The sequence below is a fragment of the Daktulosphaira vitifoliae genome, unplaced genomic scaffold, assembly GCF_025091365.1.
Source record: "Daktulosphaira vitifoliae isolate Bord-2020 unplaced genomic scaffold, ASM2509136v1 Scaffold_1, whole genome shotgun sequence".
Taxonomy (NCBI): domain Eukaryota; kingdom Metazoa; phylum Arthropoda; class Insecta; order Hemiptera; family Phylloxeridae; genus Daktulosphaira; species Daktulosphaira vitifoliae.
In genome coordinates this window covers 6,679,885-6,697,931 of record NW_026099572.1, presented here as the reverse complement: position 1 = coordinate 6,697,931, position 18,047 = coordinate 6,679,885, and the positions used below count along the sequence as shown (strand labels likewise).

The window sequence follows — 18,047 nt, the reverse complement described above, 5'->3', positions numbered from 1 at the left end:
TTGATTCAATCGTGCTAACAAAAATACAATGGCTAACATTCAAAATCCACATATTTTGTAGACCAATTGTAAAATACATATTTCAAAAATGTTGCATTATATATATTTTTTTCATACTTACTTTTATGTAATTTTTTTTTATAAAAAGGTCATTCGCCATTTGACATTTTGCGGTCTAATCATGTCAATAAACCGACGCTTGCGATAGTTGCGTTTTTTAATGTTTAGTAATGTTCCATGATTTATTCGTATGTGTCCAACGTCGGCAATTTAAAACTATAATTTACCTGTTTCAAAAATTACAACCTTACTAAACCGTAAGGTTTCATGTATTAATGTAGTTTCAAAATTCAAACGTATAAATCAAATTATTTTGTTATACTTAGTATTTTTGCAACGATAATTAATTCCTGCTGCCGACCGTAAAACATGAAAGTTAGAAAAATATCTACGCAGTTTGAATTCTAAGTACAGGGCCTATAATTAGACAGTTTCTCTGCTAAGGTTTTTTCAGTTCATTCGAGCGTTTCCAAAGTCGATCTAGTTATTATTTACTCGTTATGAATCCATGCGGCTCTTTATTGTTTTACAATAGGATATAACGAAGCTCACATGACTACATCATTAAAGAATTCAAAAAAACCGAATCGTGTATCAATATCACATTGTTCAACGCTAGAACTTCAAATTTCATTAATCTGTACTGTGTCGTGCTGACAAAATTTGCAGTTTCATACTGTCTCACGTGTCTTACATTGCTAATATACACACACACATTCATCAGTCGTCGCGAGCCCGTCGTGCGTCCTTCGTGATCTCCCTATCCACACCCCCCCCACCATTATTCCGCCCCGCATGGCATATTTTGCACAACACATGTGTGTGAGTGTGTTTTGCTTTTCCTGTCGTCCGTTGCTCTTACAAATATCTTTGCTATCATCGTAATTATTAAATATTTCATTATTCCACTGAGAATAGCATCCGTTTGAAGTACATAAATCACACGAGACACCATTGGGCCCCGTCTACTGAAGAATAATATTGCGTTATTTAAAAATATACTGTACACGGGAGACGCTCCATTAACACGATTTTTGGAGTGCGACGGGGGCGGGTGCTTGCCTATTAACGATGCAACGTGTTCCCTATGGAGAGACATGGGACTTGAAAAAAAAAATACTTACTAAACACGTGTTGCCTTTACGTCGATCACAAGCCGTGTACACTAAATGTTGTTGTTTCTATTTCTGTACAAAATAATTTATAATGGAATTAATTAAAGCGTTTTTTATTTTTTTTAGGTAAACGAATTTTGTTGTAAAAACAGTGTTAATAGAGCACACGAACGCAGGGTGAGTTACATAAAAAATAGTACTGAAAACGTTTAGATTTTGCAGACGTGTTTATGCCAAAATAATAAATGATACCCGTAGGACTGAAACCGCAATAGTCCTACATCACATTTTTTATGTAAGGCAATCAAAACTTGGTCACTACTCTCGACGTCGTACGTGTAACCGCACAGGACGTGTTACGTCCAGGTACATTTGAAGATTTATGAAGACCGTATTGATGATTAGCTCACATTGCGTTCGTCAGGTCAATAAACGTTATGAAATTTACCTGTAAAATTGTAACGCGTTTTGGACACAAACCAGTTCTCACAAGTTTACATTCATAGTAATTTGAGAAACGCGCAAATGATTTAGAAAATTTATTTATACTTCATTTTTTTTTTTAAAGTTCTATAACCGCACAAATATACAGTATTTATTTGATATATATATATATATATATATCGACTTGAATTTTAAAGTAGTGTCTGTCAAACTGTCTCCTATTAAAATAACTTTGCCCGACGACTGTGCAATTAATATTGACTTTGTGACTCAAGTGCATTGCCATAAAATATCCGAAGCTTTTTAATATCGTCTCAAATACACTTGTAAACAAACCTCGTCGTTATATTCTGTGACTCGATTTCATGCAGTGTTAGGTAGGCACTAAATCTTCGTTAACGCCTTTATTTGTGGTTCCGTTGATCATTTATCACGCCGACTTAGTAAACGATTTTCGTACATGATCTATTATTTTTCTAGCTGCACCCGACGCAACCACTGACGAAGAGGTTGTGCGAAGGATTACGTATGAAATTATAATAGTAGACGGACACGACAAAAGACGAGGGTCTACTACTGTACTATTAGGGGGCGGATTTTTCTTTGCGGGTATACCATTGTGTTCATTGAAAATCCGGATGCGTGCAATATCGATGTCGCCCGAAATTCATCTATTACACGATTTTCTCGGGCATTTTTCGTGTTCATTAACGTCGACTACCATCGTCGCCGTGTGTCAAGGACCACCACCGAACGTAGTACACTGTCTTTTGTGTGTCGTCGCTGTCGTCCGATCATTAATTCGGATACTATGTAAAAATGTTAGAGACCAACAAAGAAAAAGAGGAACTTGGTTGGGTGATGTGTTATTGGTTTTTTTTTCTACTCGTTTACCGCAACGAAGCACATGGTGGTGCTATTCTTCTAGACAATTCCTTCGATGCCGCCGCCGCCGTCATTGTTTGTTCAACAGAATAAATGATGTATTTTGGCGTTGACCATAAAAATTGATTTGCACTGCGACACGGTTTTCATATTAACGACTTGCGTTGACAACTACTAGTACTCGCCGAGTAGTGGTCCAAAACAAATGGATATAAAAAAAAAAAAAGGTATAAAAATACATATATATCATCGATAACCATTTCATCGGCAGCCGATTTAATAAATTACTATTATCGTTATTATCATAGGAAGCCGGTTCACGCCGGTGTTGGTGTTTTTGTGTGATGTGTACTTCTACTAGGTGGTCAATGTCAGTCGTCATGGACCGTTTAGTTCGGGTTCTTGTTCATCTGTTTGTCAATATTTCTTCTGTTGCCACTATCCTTTTTCCTAGACCTGAAGAATCCGGTCGTTCCCGAACAGGAGCACTGCAGATAATCATCACGTTTCATAAATATCGCGGTCGACATTTCTCATCCATTTCTTTGTACGTTTCCAATACGAGCCCGAATCCCTTTGCATAGGCAAAGGCCATAAGTGTATTCATATTTTTCCGTTTTGACTACCTAGTCATGAAAAGTGAAGGACCGTAACTGTANATTCATATTTTTCCCTTTTGACTACCTAGCCATGAAAAGTGAAGGACCGTAACTGTATGTGACATATTCCCCTAGGCGCATAGTTTTTATTTTATAATATGTTTTTAGATTGTTTTTTTATGGTAAACACTAGTAGCGTAACGCAGTTAAAAATAAATAATGGCCATGGCCGCAGCATTCCTTTGATTTTAACTTCAAAAGTGCTGTTTGTTTGTTTTGGAAAGCGGTTTAAAAAATATTTGCTTATCCTAATATTGTTTTTATTGCCTGGTAAATGAAATAAAAATTTTAATTAAGTTGTTAATAAAACAAACAAACCGATATGTTCAAGATTTTGTAATTGATATTTTTATATCTATTAATAAATTAATAACGTTATGGCTGCAGCTACAATGTAGCAGAGCCTAGCGAGTTTAATGGATTTCGTATCTCAAAATTGTTTTATTTTCATTTTAGTTATTTTAATCAATGCTGATAAATACAAAGTCGTGTAACGGTCCGTACTTAGGATATGTATATATATACTTTTTTGGTAGTAAATAATTTTATACGATAAACTGGGCGACAGCTAATATTATTATATTTTATTGTGGTAAAACTCGTTTATGTGGTACAATAATTTTGATTAAACTTGTTACAATCCTGTTGACGAATAATAAAAAGACTGTATTTAAGAATCGAGGGTTATAATAATTTACCGATTTTTAATGTTTGTTTTATGCCCATAAAAATAGTGCTCGTGGTGACAGTAGGACGTCTTGGGTGCCAAGTAACGTAAGGTCGAAAATTTATATTTATATGTGACTTTACCTTTGTCGACTGGTGTGATTTATTTCATTTTAAATTTTTTAGTTGTCGAACAACATACTTGCTCTCTATAAGACACACTTCGTTTCTAACTGTTAAATAATAAAGCGCGTTTTGGTTTATTAAATTAATGTGACAGTTTAGGTCTTGATAAAATTTTATAAAGCATTGACTATGGAAACGTTACATTTTGAATGTGTTTTTTTTCTCGGAATATTTGATATTATTATTTAATGTCTGCTCATTATATAATAATACAGTGCTGTTTAAAATTCTCTTTGGTTCGCTTGTTTCTTTTATTTTATTTTTTTACCAGTGTACGGCACGCCGTGTAGCGTCGCCGTCCTGTGAATTATAAAAGCTATCGGGCGTCTCTCCCAATTTTTTAATGTGTTTTGGGGTCTCTGTGGAAATCACGAAGACCGCGCTCAATGTTCTTACTGATTATATATGTATATTATACATGGACTGCCTTTTTCGTTTTTCCTGTAAAATACCTAAAAGAGAATCTATTTAAACCGAACACAAAGTCCCTAAAATATTAAGTTTACTTTGGCAGAGTATTTTTTTATTCGCCAGCGTTCCCGCGAGAGTTTCAATATTGAACGCAAAAAAAAAAACAAAAAACAAAACGGCTACGCATGCACTATTGAACCATGTGATGAAAAACTTGTATCAACAGAATTAATTTCATCTGTTTGGCGACGACCGTGAACTATACAACCTAATAGAACATTACTTTTTAATTATAACTACATTCCCTACGCGACATTTGCATAATTTTTATCACCTAGCTTGTCCAAATACGTTTAAAGTTCTCTTGTTTTTTTATTTATGATCAGCCAACCGTTTACCCGTATGTTTTTTATCAACGGTTTTTTGGGAATAACGTTGTTAAATTGCGGTAAAATGTTGATGGACGTGCGTGTAACAGTAATTAACATTCATATACACATCGGTTACTTAACATGTAAACTCTAACCGTAAGTAGGTACTTGTCAAATTAGTGGACAGTGCGCTAATTGCACTTATATCTGAGATACCTTTGTGTCATAGGTGCATTTGAATAATTAGATAATAGCATAGTGTATGCCTTGTTAAAACGCGATAATCTTGTTCCTATGCTTGTATTGTGTTACAATAATTATTACACTAACAATATAATAACGTAATTTTTCTTATCTGGTTAATGAGACCTGAACAGCTATTTTCGTTGTTCTTGTGAAATTTTACACTTTTTAATCTGTCAAACTCTCCTCTAATTACTTAATTAAATTCACGAATTCCTCAGATTACAATTTAGAGAATGCCAGCGCGTCTCTCGGACATATTTTCTATTGATGTAGAATTCATTAAGTTCAACCATACTGGCTCGCGTTTATTTACTTTTGTAAACCGTTTTAGACATCGATAAAAATAAATACTTGTATTTTACGCGGATAAAGACGGTTTTTTACCACTGGCGCGTTTCCCTTCGACCTGCCCACAGTTCTCCTTCCGGTATCGTTCGCGCTACTTGTCCGCATATCGTTTGGTATGTTTTTCCTCTCCTATCTATGAAAAATGATGAATAATTTTATTGAATAATAATTATTCCGGAGAGTGTTTACTTATAGTCGAGAGCAATGACTGTGTCCTTAACAATAGTCGGCCGGTAGAACGTTGTGTAGTCGACACGGTACTATATTTTGTACTACACTTTGTTGTTATTATATAAAATACCTACATAGATCACGATGACGATAGATTTATTCCTAGTGCAGTCGTAACGCAACAAGCGTTTAATCGAAAATCGATTTTTATCAAATAATCGACAAATGCCCATCTATCAGCGAGCCAAGTACACCGATCAGTTCCGCCAGTGATATCTGAAAACAGTTCTGCATTTATAAGCTTTTTTCCCCTCTTTTGTTCCTTCGGAATAACTCAATGAAGTCTCAACCGAAGGTATTTGGTTAGTGTTACAGTGATTATCGCTTTATTAGAATTCTATTTTTTTTTCTATGTACACTGCATGGACCCCGTGAAATGCCCGCCTGTTATAACTACTGATAGGTCCTCGACCAGAAATTGACATACGCATGTAAAATAGGCGTCGGTCGAATGAATATTTAATAACGATTGAAAAAGACAATCGACCGATTGGATTTTATGAAAATTTGAGTGTCCACTCCAACGTCAATTATTATATCGTGTAGATTAAATACACACACACACACAAACACTCTGTGAGAACCTTACGCAGTCCACATTATAAACAGTGCTGCAGGTATATCGACGTGAGTATATACAACATTGTGAAGTTTATTATTTGAAATTGATGAATGGACTCTCTATTCCCATACGTATGAATAGATTAATATTTCTGTTTAATATAAAGCCCTTGTGTCTTTTTAATGCGAGGATTGTCAATTGGTTTAGTCAATAATTGAAAACTCTTTAATTGATGTCAACTAATGACATTTGCGGATGACCATTAAAAACTAGTTATTTGAGAAAAAATAAACCTTTATTCATTTACCGTTCATGTGGGTCTTAAATTTAAACTATTAGTATTTATATAAACGTATTGTGGTTAAATGCCGTTTAATCTAATAATACTCAATTGGCTACAACCGTATCTAGTCAACGACTACAATGAGCCGTAAAAGTAGATTAATTTTTAATCCAATAATTTTTTTTGTCTAGACTAATATACGCTTTAATACATTGAGTACTCCGTTCCGAAGGTTTTGTACAGGAAAAAAATGGTTTTGGTATACGTCAATAAACTTTGTAACAATAATTTAACATTTTAATTGTCATATTCTTAAAAATCGATGATAACAAAATTCTATGAATTATTCGAAATATTTTAAACTAGCTTATTAATTCGCATTTTATTAAAGAACCTGAGATAAATTTCATAAATGCAAAATATAACTTATTATAGTGATAACAATCATTATAGTCGTGCGATAAAAAAAATAATCCCAAGTAAATCTCCAATGCATGTGTGTGTACATTATGTCCTATCACATATGTTCTAAATAGATGCTAAATAGTGTTATATTGTCATGTGTGTGTACGCAATTTAATAGTGATGGAAATAACAATAACATAATAATAAAATATGCGAGTATGTATAGCGTTGGATGCGTTCCAATTAACCTTTGACACGTGTGCTTTAACATATCGACGGTGGACTACAGTGGGGAGGCGGTTTAAAGTGTTCTTTGGACGACGTGGGTGTTATGCATCCGAGCAGTAGACGGTTAAAAAATAAAGTAAAATAAGAAGTAAAGCTGATCATCGTTTATTTTCTTCCTTATAATTATTATTACTATAAACTCTTATATCGCTTTTCTGAATCGATTCTATCACGACGGTAAATCACAGCCAATTAAGTGTAAATTATGTTATGGGCGCTGCCGAGCTACTACCTTTTTATAATAGTGTTCTTTTCAAACGTTTGTTGGTCATTAACACTTACGGTTTCCAAATAATAGGAAAATAACAGAGGGAGTTGAATTTCTATTAAAAAGCCTAACGGTTGCCAAGAAAGTTGGGTTGGATATTTTACCTATCCAAAATATTAGCATTGGTTTTCAAAACCCTGTAACTCAATACTTATTATTATAACTTCGTCATGTGTGTCATTAAGTAATTGCTGAATTATGAACATTATTGATTCAAGTCGTTCTATAGTCGAATAGTTTTATTTAGCAGCCAGCTAGTTCAAAATCTCATACATTCAGATACTGTTACATAAAAGTATTAGTAACCCTATTTATTTTAAAGGTTAAAACCCAACTGGTCTAGTCTTAAATGCATGTTACGTACATGTTTCTANTGGTGTAGTCTTAAATACATGTTACGTACATGTTTCTACTCAAAATTATGAAACGAGCGATGACAAGTCATACTTGTTGGTCTTAAAGTCTATTATTTGGTAAGTGTTTACTTTTCTAGTCTCGGACGTCACGATTTGTTAACGTGGATATCGTTCACATTAAAAAGTCAAACGACTTTAACACACGATTTCAACACACAATGGTATTTAGCGTTATCAATATTACACATTATTTGTGTTTAATGGGGTGATGCGACAGCGGTGGTTACACCAGCATGCGTATGAATGAACGTTTGCTTTTCCGACAGATCAAATACTCGGTCGTAGTAGGGTTTGTGGGCATCGATGCGTTCATAAAAGGCTTACGGATGATCGTATGTGTATTTACATTAGAGTATACATTATGCATGTACATGTGTACGCCCTTATCCAAATGGCAATCAACAAATTAGTCGCCAATGGGCATATTTCGGCGTCAATGTCCCTTTGGTGAGCGCAGGGAAAAAGTGCAATTATGTTATTTCACAGCTAATGTACTGAATAATAACCAACGCGTCACGGACAAAATGAGTAATAAGTCGGATTTTCAGGTTTCCCGTAATTCAAAAGTGTAGGGAAAAATGACATCTTAATTTGGCCATTTGAAATGTCAAACATATGACGTGTATGCACTGTAGGGGAACGGCAATGTGGGTTTTCTGATGTAGATGTTGTGCAAACAACGACGGCCTTTGATAGTAATGTCATTATTTTGAGTTTCATTCCAGTCTACCCTCGTGGTACGATGACAGCGCTTTTCTTGACGTAGCCTAGACATGTTATTCTTTACCGCGTACTACAATAATAAAAAGGGAGTAGGGCTATAAAGGTTGACTGACGCCTATCCGTTATCGCAAGTTACGACATAAAAAACACATGTTCGCCTTACAGCCAAACTGTTGCAGTTTTGTCAATTAATTTAGCAAAACTCGTTTTTAATGAGTTTTTTTTTTTATGAGATTTTAAATTGATAAATCTTATTTAGGATGCAAGTCCGTGTAAATTATCTCACCGACTAATCTTCAAAATGTTGCCCAGTCGGTGGTACTATTTTGATCGGGTTAATCTGTACGAGTAAACGTTTNGGATCGGGTTGATCTGTACGAGTAAACGTTTACGCGTTACAAAAATCCTTAATAACATAAATTAATTACAAGTTTCTTTGGTTCATTTCTGCCGTTTATCAATTATTTTCTTTATGTGTAGGGAACTTAATATTAAGTCTGACCTGCGTGTCAGCCTTGCCATTTTCGGTGTTATTCTAATGACCTGTCCTATAGATTTTCATCCCGTTCATTCGACTATGCCGTCGCGATTCTATTAATCCTGATATTTTTTACACTGAACTAAAGTGCTAATCAACGTTGCCTTCTTTGATCATCTAAATAGGTCAGATCTCTCGAGATTGTGTCTTTCTTACATTAGTTATGTTTCGACCGTGTGTATCTTAACGATTATAGTAGTCATTTATAATGACACTGTGATAATACTCATAAGCTTATACGACGGTTATTTCATTTTATGTTATTCTTTCAGTCGTCCAATTTAAACGAGCGATTGAAAATTGAATCATTAATTTCACTCAAATGGCAATCTTAAAGCTTAGTTATCGACCGATTATTAACGACTATTTTTTTTTTTTTACTCTTAAAACCATCNGATTGTTAACGACTATTTTTTTTTTTTTACTCTTAAAACCATCAATAGTTTTATGTTTAACCCACGAGTAGATTTCCACCGTTTTAATGGATACATATTTTGCAATTATTGTTTTTCTATGGGTCAATTGAGGTAACTTCAGTGGCCCGAGTTGACCTCCATTGAAAACTTTAATGTTATCTGATTGTTTCCAGTGTTAGTGCGATCAGAGAGAATGGTACATTCGTTAAGCTGTAATTATTTTATTTTTATTATTTTCATCCGTATGAGTAGCATAAATCACCACCACTTGGCCTACGGCAGTATGTGTTGGAGTCATTTTTAATTTTTACTACACGTTTTACCACATGAGTCATAGTCTTATTCCACAGTCTGGCAGGACGACACTCATTAACGATTAATGATTAGCCGCCTCCACGAGCAACTTAATATTTTTAAAAGACTCGTGTGTTGGACGCCATTTAACTACATCATCGGAAAAAAGCAGTATTTCACACCGTTGGCGATGTAAAAAAGCGCGTAACGTTATGGGATGGCGCAATTAAGAGTTTATAAAAAGCTATGTGCGTGTGTTGCGGACATGTTTAACGTATACTCGATACTATTTAGTTTTAAAACAGTGTGCACTGCCCAAAAGAAAAATACAAATTAAAAAGTAATTTGAGGGTTAAATATAAACTTCAACAATGCATTGTGGGAAACATTCGGAATAGAAGCGACGTACAAAAAAAAAAAAGTCATTTTAAAACATGTACGTGACCTGTCACTTGGGTCCTTTAGTCCGTTGGAGACGATAATTATCCTTAATTAATACTCGGTCTATTACATTGTATAATTGTTTTACTTAGTATTTTAACCCGGGACCGTAGTAAATGTTTACCTATGAAGGTAATCGCCTACATTTTTCAATATACGAGAAAAATAAAACCGTTTCTACGGTCCGTCCATAAACACACAATATCCATTCATGGAAACGTCGCCGTTGTTGTTTCAATAGGGAAATCGAAACAAACGGCCGACAATAAAACCAAAGCGGTGACTTGGACGTGTATCCAAAATCGGTTTGATACTATTGTACTGTTGTTCATAATTTGACACCGGATACGGCTGTCGTTGGAGATTAGTGGAACCTTGTTGACGTTTGACTTGTTAGCACTGGGGGCCCCGTAGTGGAAAAGTTCGACGGATACGTTTGGTCGACGGCGTTGTAGGGATCGTTTTTTTAAAATTCCTTATAAAATCGTTTTACTTCCAAGATTGTATAATAATGATTACACTAATGATGGACGTAACGATAACGATATTGGGTATTATCGTATGGCGGCACAAGTTGTTGTAAGCGCATTTAAAAAAAAAAAAACCGCCATTATTCATAATTAACGAGCTCGCCCGGGTGGTCAACGAATTCACCTGTTCCACCGACTCCGCCGCCTTCTCGCCGGTACACTTCTGTTGATACGATAACACATATACGCCAAAGTTGATTAAATAAGTAATAATAATATAACATTGTTACACGATGGTGCGAACCGCAAACGCTGTATGATATTAAACCAGTTTACGTTGGATTCGGTCAAATGATGCCCAGGAAGGACCGGCGGCGCGTTGTGATCGTGTAGCAATAATAATTATTAATAGACCAGTGTTTAAACGTCCAATTCTAGATTAGAAAAACTTTAATTAATCGCAAATAGATCCGACTGGTTGGTTGTCGTGCGATCGGCGTGTCCGATCGACTTCACTGATATGACGGCCAGTGTTTGTTGTTCTCAAGGCAAACTTCGGAGATTACATGGTCAACTGTATCGTCGTCATAATAATATATGCGTTTTATGTATCAGCCATAATGTATTTTATTATTCGTACGGCGCGTCTTAATTGACCGTTTATGTAAATACATAAGCGACGGTCATTAACTATGTGATAGGCGCGGGTATGTGCAGGGGGAGGGAGAACCATGACTGGGAAATGGTAGACGTGGTATAAAAGAATTTCAACCATAGTCGCAAAGAGTTTCTGGTCAGACGACAGAAACATTGATGAGAATGATGTGAACAAAAATTAAATAAATTTAATTGTTAAATTTTCGTTGGTTTTTTTCAAACACGTTGTATACGTTTTCGAAAATATTATATTCCCAGTGTGGTGGCTTACTCGAATGTGAGCTCTGCACTACCCACGCCCGGAGTGTTTTTTACAACTTTTTGTGGCCGTTATACTTCAACAGGACCGCAAAATTGTCGACGACACAATCCCAAACGGCGATAATGTTGAGATTAAAATCTCAAATGTTTTTGACACGTTAAGAATATTAAAAACGGCCATTAACGATCGACATAAAAGTAATAGTATGGATCGTTATAAACGCTAAAAGAGCTATTAAAACAACGTTAAAGATGCCGAGTTTCCATTATTGATAAGTCAATCACACTAATAGTAATGACCGCCTTTAATTCTGTGCTATTAATAAAATTTGATAAACTTGTCGGGGCAATAAAATTTAACATTATTTCGTGTATCGAAACCAATTTGTTTAACGCCTGTTGGATTTAATGGCAGATTTTGCTTGTTTCGGTTTTAATGTCCACACGGCATGCGTTACTTATGCAAGACCATTAAATCAATAGAAAATAATGTTTTAAAAACATTATAATATCAAACACTTCACTACTTTATTACTCTTTTTATTGTTTTCCGAATAATTAAAACGTACTCGCGTTCGGTAACATAAAAATTCTGACAAAAAAATCGTGGCCTGTAAAATGTTTGGCGCATCAAAATCCAAAATATTATACGAGAGTGGTTTGTCAACATTTTTTATTTAGGTTTGCTTTTACTATCAACGTTGTTGCCATTAAATTAAATTACTTGATCGTTTTTGTCGATAGTGAATAATAAAACGTTAATATTGTTTACTTGTAAATTATGCTTATCAGTTAATTAATGATTATTGCTGTGTATGTATATTTTTAAATTGAAAACAACTAAATTTATCATTCAATGAGTCTGTGTGAGTATTTAAATTTTATTACGGAGCCTGTCCGACGGAATCTTAACACAACAAAATTCAATTAATCAAAACAAATTTTCTTGAAGTTAGTTCTCCCTTTAAACGAAAAATATTTCTACGGCATTATATATTAAAACAACATATTTGTACTCACTTGGGTTATTTTAAAATTGCACTAAACGAAACTTGTAAATACACGGAATCCGCACTTAAGTTATGCGTATAAAATGCAAGTTCGGATTCGGATACGACTTCGCTGGAATTACTTTAAAATTGATGTCGTTAGTGAGATTACCCTCCTGTTGCATCTTGTTGGTGTTAATAATTATGTCCTGTGTCTACACATGCATTGGCATAGTTCTTAAGTGCGTTATAACTATAGTTTCAAGTTGGTTTTTTAGTTGGTGGCGTTCCCCTTGTTTTCCACGGTCAAGTACACTGACTAGTTACGGCTCGATCCTCAGCCGTGTCTCTGTTTAGATCATTAATGTTATTATATGTAATTTTTCTTCATTCGTTAAACAAACCACCCTCCCTTACCCGCTGCGGCGATCACGCGATTACAGTGGTTCGTCTAATTAGCTTCATGTTAGTGATAACTATATTTTGACCACTTCAACATAGGTGTAATCATAGTCATAATAATTCCAGCGCACTTTTCATTTTTGTTAATACCGCATGTCCTGCTAACCCCCTTTAATAGTGTTCTACTTGTGACTAGGCTTGTAATCGAGTACTTGATAACGTTGTACTCGACATGGTAAAATAAGAAATTAACTGTTGTTACAATTTTTGTTGTTATTACTTAATTTCCTAATTTATCGTCGGCATAATACGATGCACGTCGGTGAGAAAAAATGTGTACCTACCTGCCTTTCGCCCAAGACCCTCGTGGCACAGCGCATGCAGTAGTTCCAGTAGTACTTAATATTATTTCCAGATTAAATAAATGTTTTTTTTTTCATTTTAGTAAAGCACAATGATCGTTAAGCCTCTCCGTTAATGCGTTCCTTTTTAGGATTGAGGTGGTACACTCGACGGGTAAAACGTGTCTTGTTATCGGCGGGTTGCGCGGGCTTTTAATGAGAGGTTGTCCTGTTATGCGTTTTTTTGTCCCCCGCAAATTACTCCAAACGGTCAAAAATTATTTTCCGTAATGTCCATAATATAATTATGTTAAACGTTTTGTTGTGTCCCGATCGACGACGATATTATTCAGTCCTAAACTCGCCCGGTCGATTATACATATATCTGATTTCCAAATAAGCACGTTGTTATTATTTTCAGTCGTAGTTTCTTGTTCTAGTAACTGCTCATTAGTGTCCCAGAAAGGATGCGATAACAGTAAATTTGGTTTTAAGTAATAAAACGTTTTGTATAGGACATTTTCTATTTATCATAAGACAAAAACAACTGTCAATCCCTTGTCCGCGTGTCTATTAAAATTGTCTACCAAAAACCGGACGAGATTGTAAATTTCCATGGTCTATGAGTGACTGACCACGTGTGAATTTTTAAAACAGTTTTTAAGCAGGATACTCCATTTTAATAAATTAGCAGGGTGCTACAAAAAAAAGGCAGTTTGAATAATTTTTCTCTTGAGGAAGTAATAAAAGGTACGATGCGTGAAATGCATTTCTACAAGTGGTGTCCATTACCCATCACGTTGAAAAAATATTAACATATGCGTAGGTGTGACTGTTTCTTTTGATTAAATTTATCCCTAATAACATTATTTTTAAAATATCTATCTGAAATGTATTTAAAAATATCGATTAATTTCCATGTTATTTTAGTTTTGATGCGTAGCTGAAAAGCTATTGGTTTTATTACGCCTTTTTTTTTTGTGTCCGCATATGTGATTACTTACTGGACCATAAATACAGAATATTTTTCGAGAGGGTTCTAAAATATGTATGCATATATAGAGGGCTGGGTTTACACATAGATGAATGTAAATTTTAGAAAACATTCGGCGGTCTGTACCCCTGTAGATACTTCAAAAGATCATAATTAGTATTTAGTTAAAGATATTAGCACCATAATTTTGAAAGAGAAGTGGTCCGAAAATAAAAGATTATTGCGAAATTTTATTAATAATAGTTTAAACATTTACTTTGCTGATTATATGCTTTTTTTTTTTAAATCCAATCATTAACCAAGGTTTTGTTTATAAATATAAAATATATAAATATCATATTAAAATGTTTTTTTTATTCAATTTTTGATAATGTTCCAAAAATCGTACCTTCTTTATACATAAATTAAATTAAAATTAATACAATGTACTTTAAGATGAAAAAATATAATATGTACAAAATTTGATTTCTAGAAGTTATTGGGCAGTAATATAACATTGGTATAGCAATTAATTAAATAAATAAATTAGTTGATTTTGAAGTTTTCTGTATAGTAACAGAATATATTCATCATTGAAAATTAAATCAAATTTAAAGTTTTTTATGTGTTATACGATAAAAAAAGATTTTTTGATCACTTCATTTCTATGAGTAATTGGCGCCTCTTAAGTCAAAAACCATATAATTTTTGAATACATATTAATTTCATTAATATATATTTAAATTCACGACGTTTGATTAATGATAATTATTTTTGTTATTGATGATTTTGAATTTTTATATTTTGTTTTACTTTTTTATTCGTTAAACATAACGTTGCATTTTAATCGTAATTATTATGGAATATAATTTTGTTCTTCACTTGTAAATTACCTTTTCATTATGATTATTATTATTCGCCAATTACCTGTTTAGAAATAATAGAATTTATGAAAATACTAAAGATGAACATAGTTAAAATCATTTTGAACAATTGTATTTAAAAGAAACTATTTTGACCTATGTAAAGGATCAAAAGATCGAGTAAGGAACGTGATGATTAAGCGATTATTTTTTTCTTTTTTCAACAAATGCCGTAGTATTCCCAAACGGTTTTGGACCCGTGACAAAATATCGAAGGGTTAAACACACAAATATACGGGAGGGGACAAAGTGTTTTATTTTCGCGTTCACTATAATGTATAGGTGCCGTTTTGACAGCCGTCGAATTATTGAAAACACAGAAAATCCGTTCGGCCTCGAAGCCTACACAACGATTAGTGCTGAGGTACTGTTGACGGTCGTAGTTCTTTGGGAACAGAGCAAATACAATACAGCGAGGAGGTAGTCATATATTCGTTTGACATAATGTGTATATTCTCTGGTGTTTCTCTTATTGTGAATCGAGCAAAAACTTATATTTGATCATAGCATCCGAGACGTGCAGGAGAAATATGGCAGGAAGAATCGGAAAGAGTCGACTCGCTGCAGAGATCAATCATAGTACACACAATAATATAAAGTCGATCGACGAGTCATTCCGACTATTAGTATTCTTTACAAAACTACGCTGGAGGCCGTAGAGATGGCCACGCGGTTTAGGAGATTTTTGTGTCCGCTCGTTCGCACAATACTAATACAATAATAATAATATACACGATAATAACCGTAATCCGAGAAGGTATTTGTTATTTTTTGTCATCTCTGTTATTATTAGTAATTTTTTTTATACCACGATTTCCCCTTTCCCTGTCGAGACGATGATTGATGAACTGTGCAAACGGCGACAACCTTGTGCCCGCCCGTCTCTGCTGCGTTCGTAACCGCGTCAAAGAATATTGTGTCCGTTTACTAGGGAAAATGTTGAGCTGCCCGTGTTTCATAAAAATCATTAAAAGCGATCGGTTATCTGCGTGTCTTGGTATTTTTTCACTGGCTCGAGGGATCAGCCGAATGACTTGTAATGAGAAAAAAATTGTTGTTTGAGCAGAATTGTACTTTGGTTTTGTGCGTACGGTCGAAGAACTGTTTACTCTCGTTTGTTATTATATGATCGAGTTCTGAAAAATGAGTAAATTATGTATACAACTATTTCGGGATTGAGCACACTGTGTTTATATTAACCAAGAAAAATATTTTATCGTCGAACTTGTTTGTTTTTTTTCTTGCAGTTGTTTGTTAACTTTTCAGACTAGACGGACTTTAAATAACATTTTCGTTTAACATAAAATTCCATATTCTTGTATGCAATACTAAATAAGAGAATAATGTTTGCATAGCTTTCTGCTAACCACAGGATGTCAGCAGCTAAACGCGATTACAAAAAATAAATATAAAAAATACGTTTTTAAGTAAGTTTAGCAGTAAAAAAATAAAAATATAGGAAGTTTCAGATGAATAAAATATAAGAACGAACCGCGTACGTTTTCAATTGTGACTTTTAAGTCGTTTGGAGTAAAGAAAAATAAATAAATAATAAAACAATTATTATTCTTTGTTCAAAATGTTGTTCAGAATCATATACGTATTCATTGCGATCCTATTTTTAAAATAAACAGTTAAGTTTCTAAAGAAAAAAACAATTATTGGAATGTTAGAAGTCGGCGAATTCGGATAGATGGTTGCGATTTTTACATCCTTTTTAATATCAATATTGACTGTAAAATTAATTTATTTTCTAATTTTAAGTACTTTAATATTAACAATTTTGATGATGCAACGAAGATAGAGATGCGCTATAATGTATAAATATAAAGGAAGATAATAATCCAATTTCATAAAAACATTCGCACAAGCATAGTTTTTCATTTAATTATAAAACTTATGTAATTTTTCAAATATCTGCAGGCAAAATAATTGCTTTGTAAGTCATAAAAAAAGGTCGAGTCGTAAAATTTGCCACTATATCACGGTACTCGCATTTAGCTACTTATATTAAGACCTTCTCCGTTAAAATTTAATTTAAACCACCGTGGCAGAGTCAACTGGAAGCTATTGTGTTTACTGTAAGCCCGCAAGTATAACCGTATTTTAAATTAAAAACCTTCAACGTTTTTATTTATTTTATTTTTTTCAATTTCAAACGGTACCCGTATGTACGACCGATGTTATTAGAGATAACTCTCTGTACCGCCTTAATTGTTTTACGGGTCGGTTTACTAAAACACAACACGAGTTTAAATCTCTTGGCGGTAAGAAGCTTTGTTGGCCGTGAAGAGCACGTGTGGGGGGGGGCACGTGTCATGGGATCCCCGGTGTAATCTGCGACCTGTCGGATACAGGGATCCGCCAACGAGCGTTGTTCATTGTCATAATCAGTAAAAATAAAAGGGATTTCGTCGCAGAAATCGATTTGTCTGTACACATCGTACACCACATATACTAATAGACCCGCGGCTAATGGCACCGTCGGTGAATTCGTAGTACGGAAGCGGTATGCCGTAAAAGGGGGAACGTGTCCAAGGGCAGCTGTGCAGTGTAGTGTGTAGCAGACATTAGAGGGCAAATGNCAGTGTAGTGTGTAGCAGACATTAGAGGGCAAATGAGAACGATTTACATGGGAGAAAGAGTAGAGGAGGACGATGAGACATGCATGCGGCTTATTAAATAGGCGTGCGTCTAACCATCCCCCCAAAAGTTTTTTTCGATAGCGACAAATTCGACACAGGCCAAGACCGGCGGGTAGGGTGAGGCGTTTTA

The 18,047-nt window shown here is 34.5% G+C and overlaps 2 protein-coding genes across 2 annotated transcripts in view; one reads left to right on the top strand and one right to left on the bottom strand.

Moving 5' to 3' along the window:
• Nucleotides 1–18,047, bottom strand: part of LOC126910446 (lysine-specific histone demethylase 1A-like) — a 357,992-nt gene that overhangs the window by 199,157 nt on the left and 140,788 nt on the right. The gene's annotated exons all lie outside the window — the stretch shown is intronic.
• Nucleotides 1–18,047, top strand: part of LOC126895208 (uncharacterized) — a 99,084-nt gene that overhangs the window by 45,163 nt on the left and 35,874 nt on the right. The window lies entirely within an intron of this gene.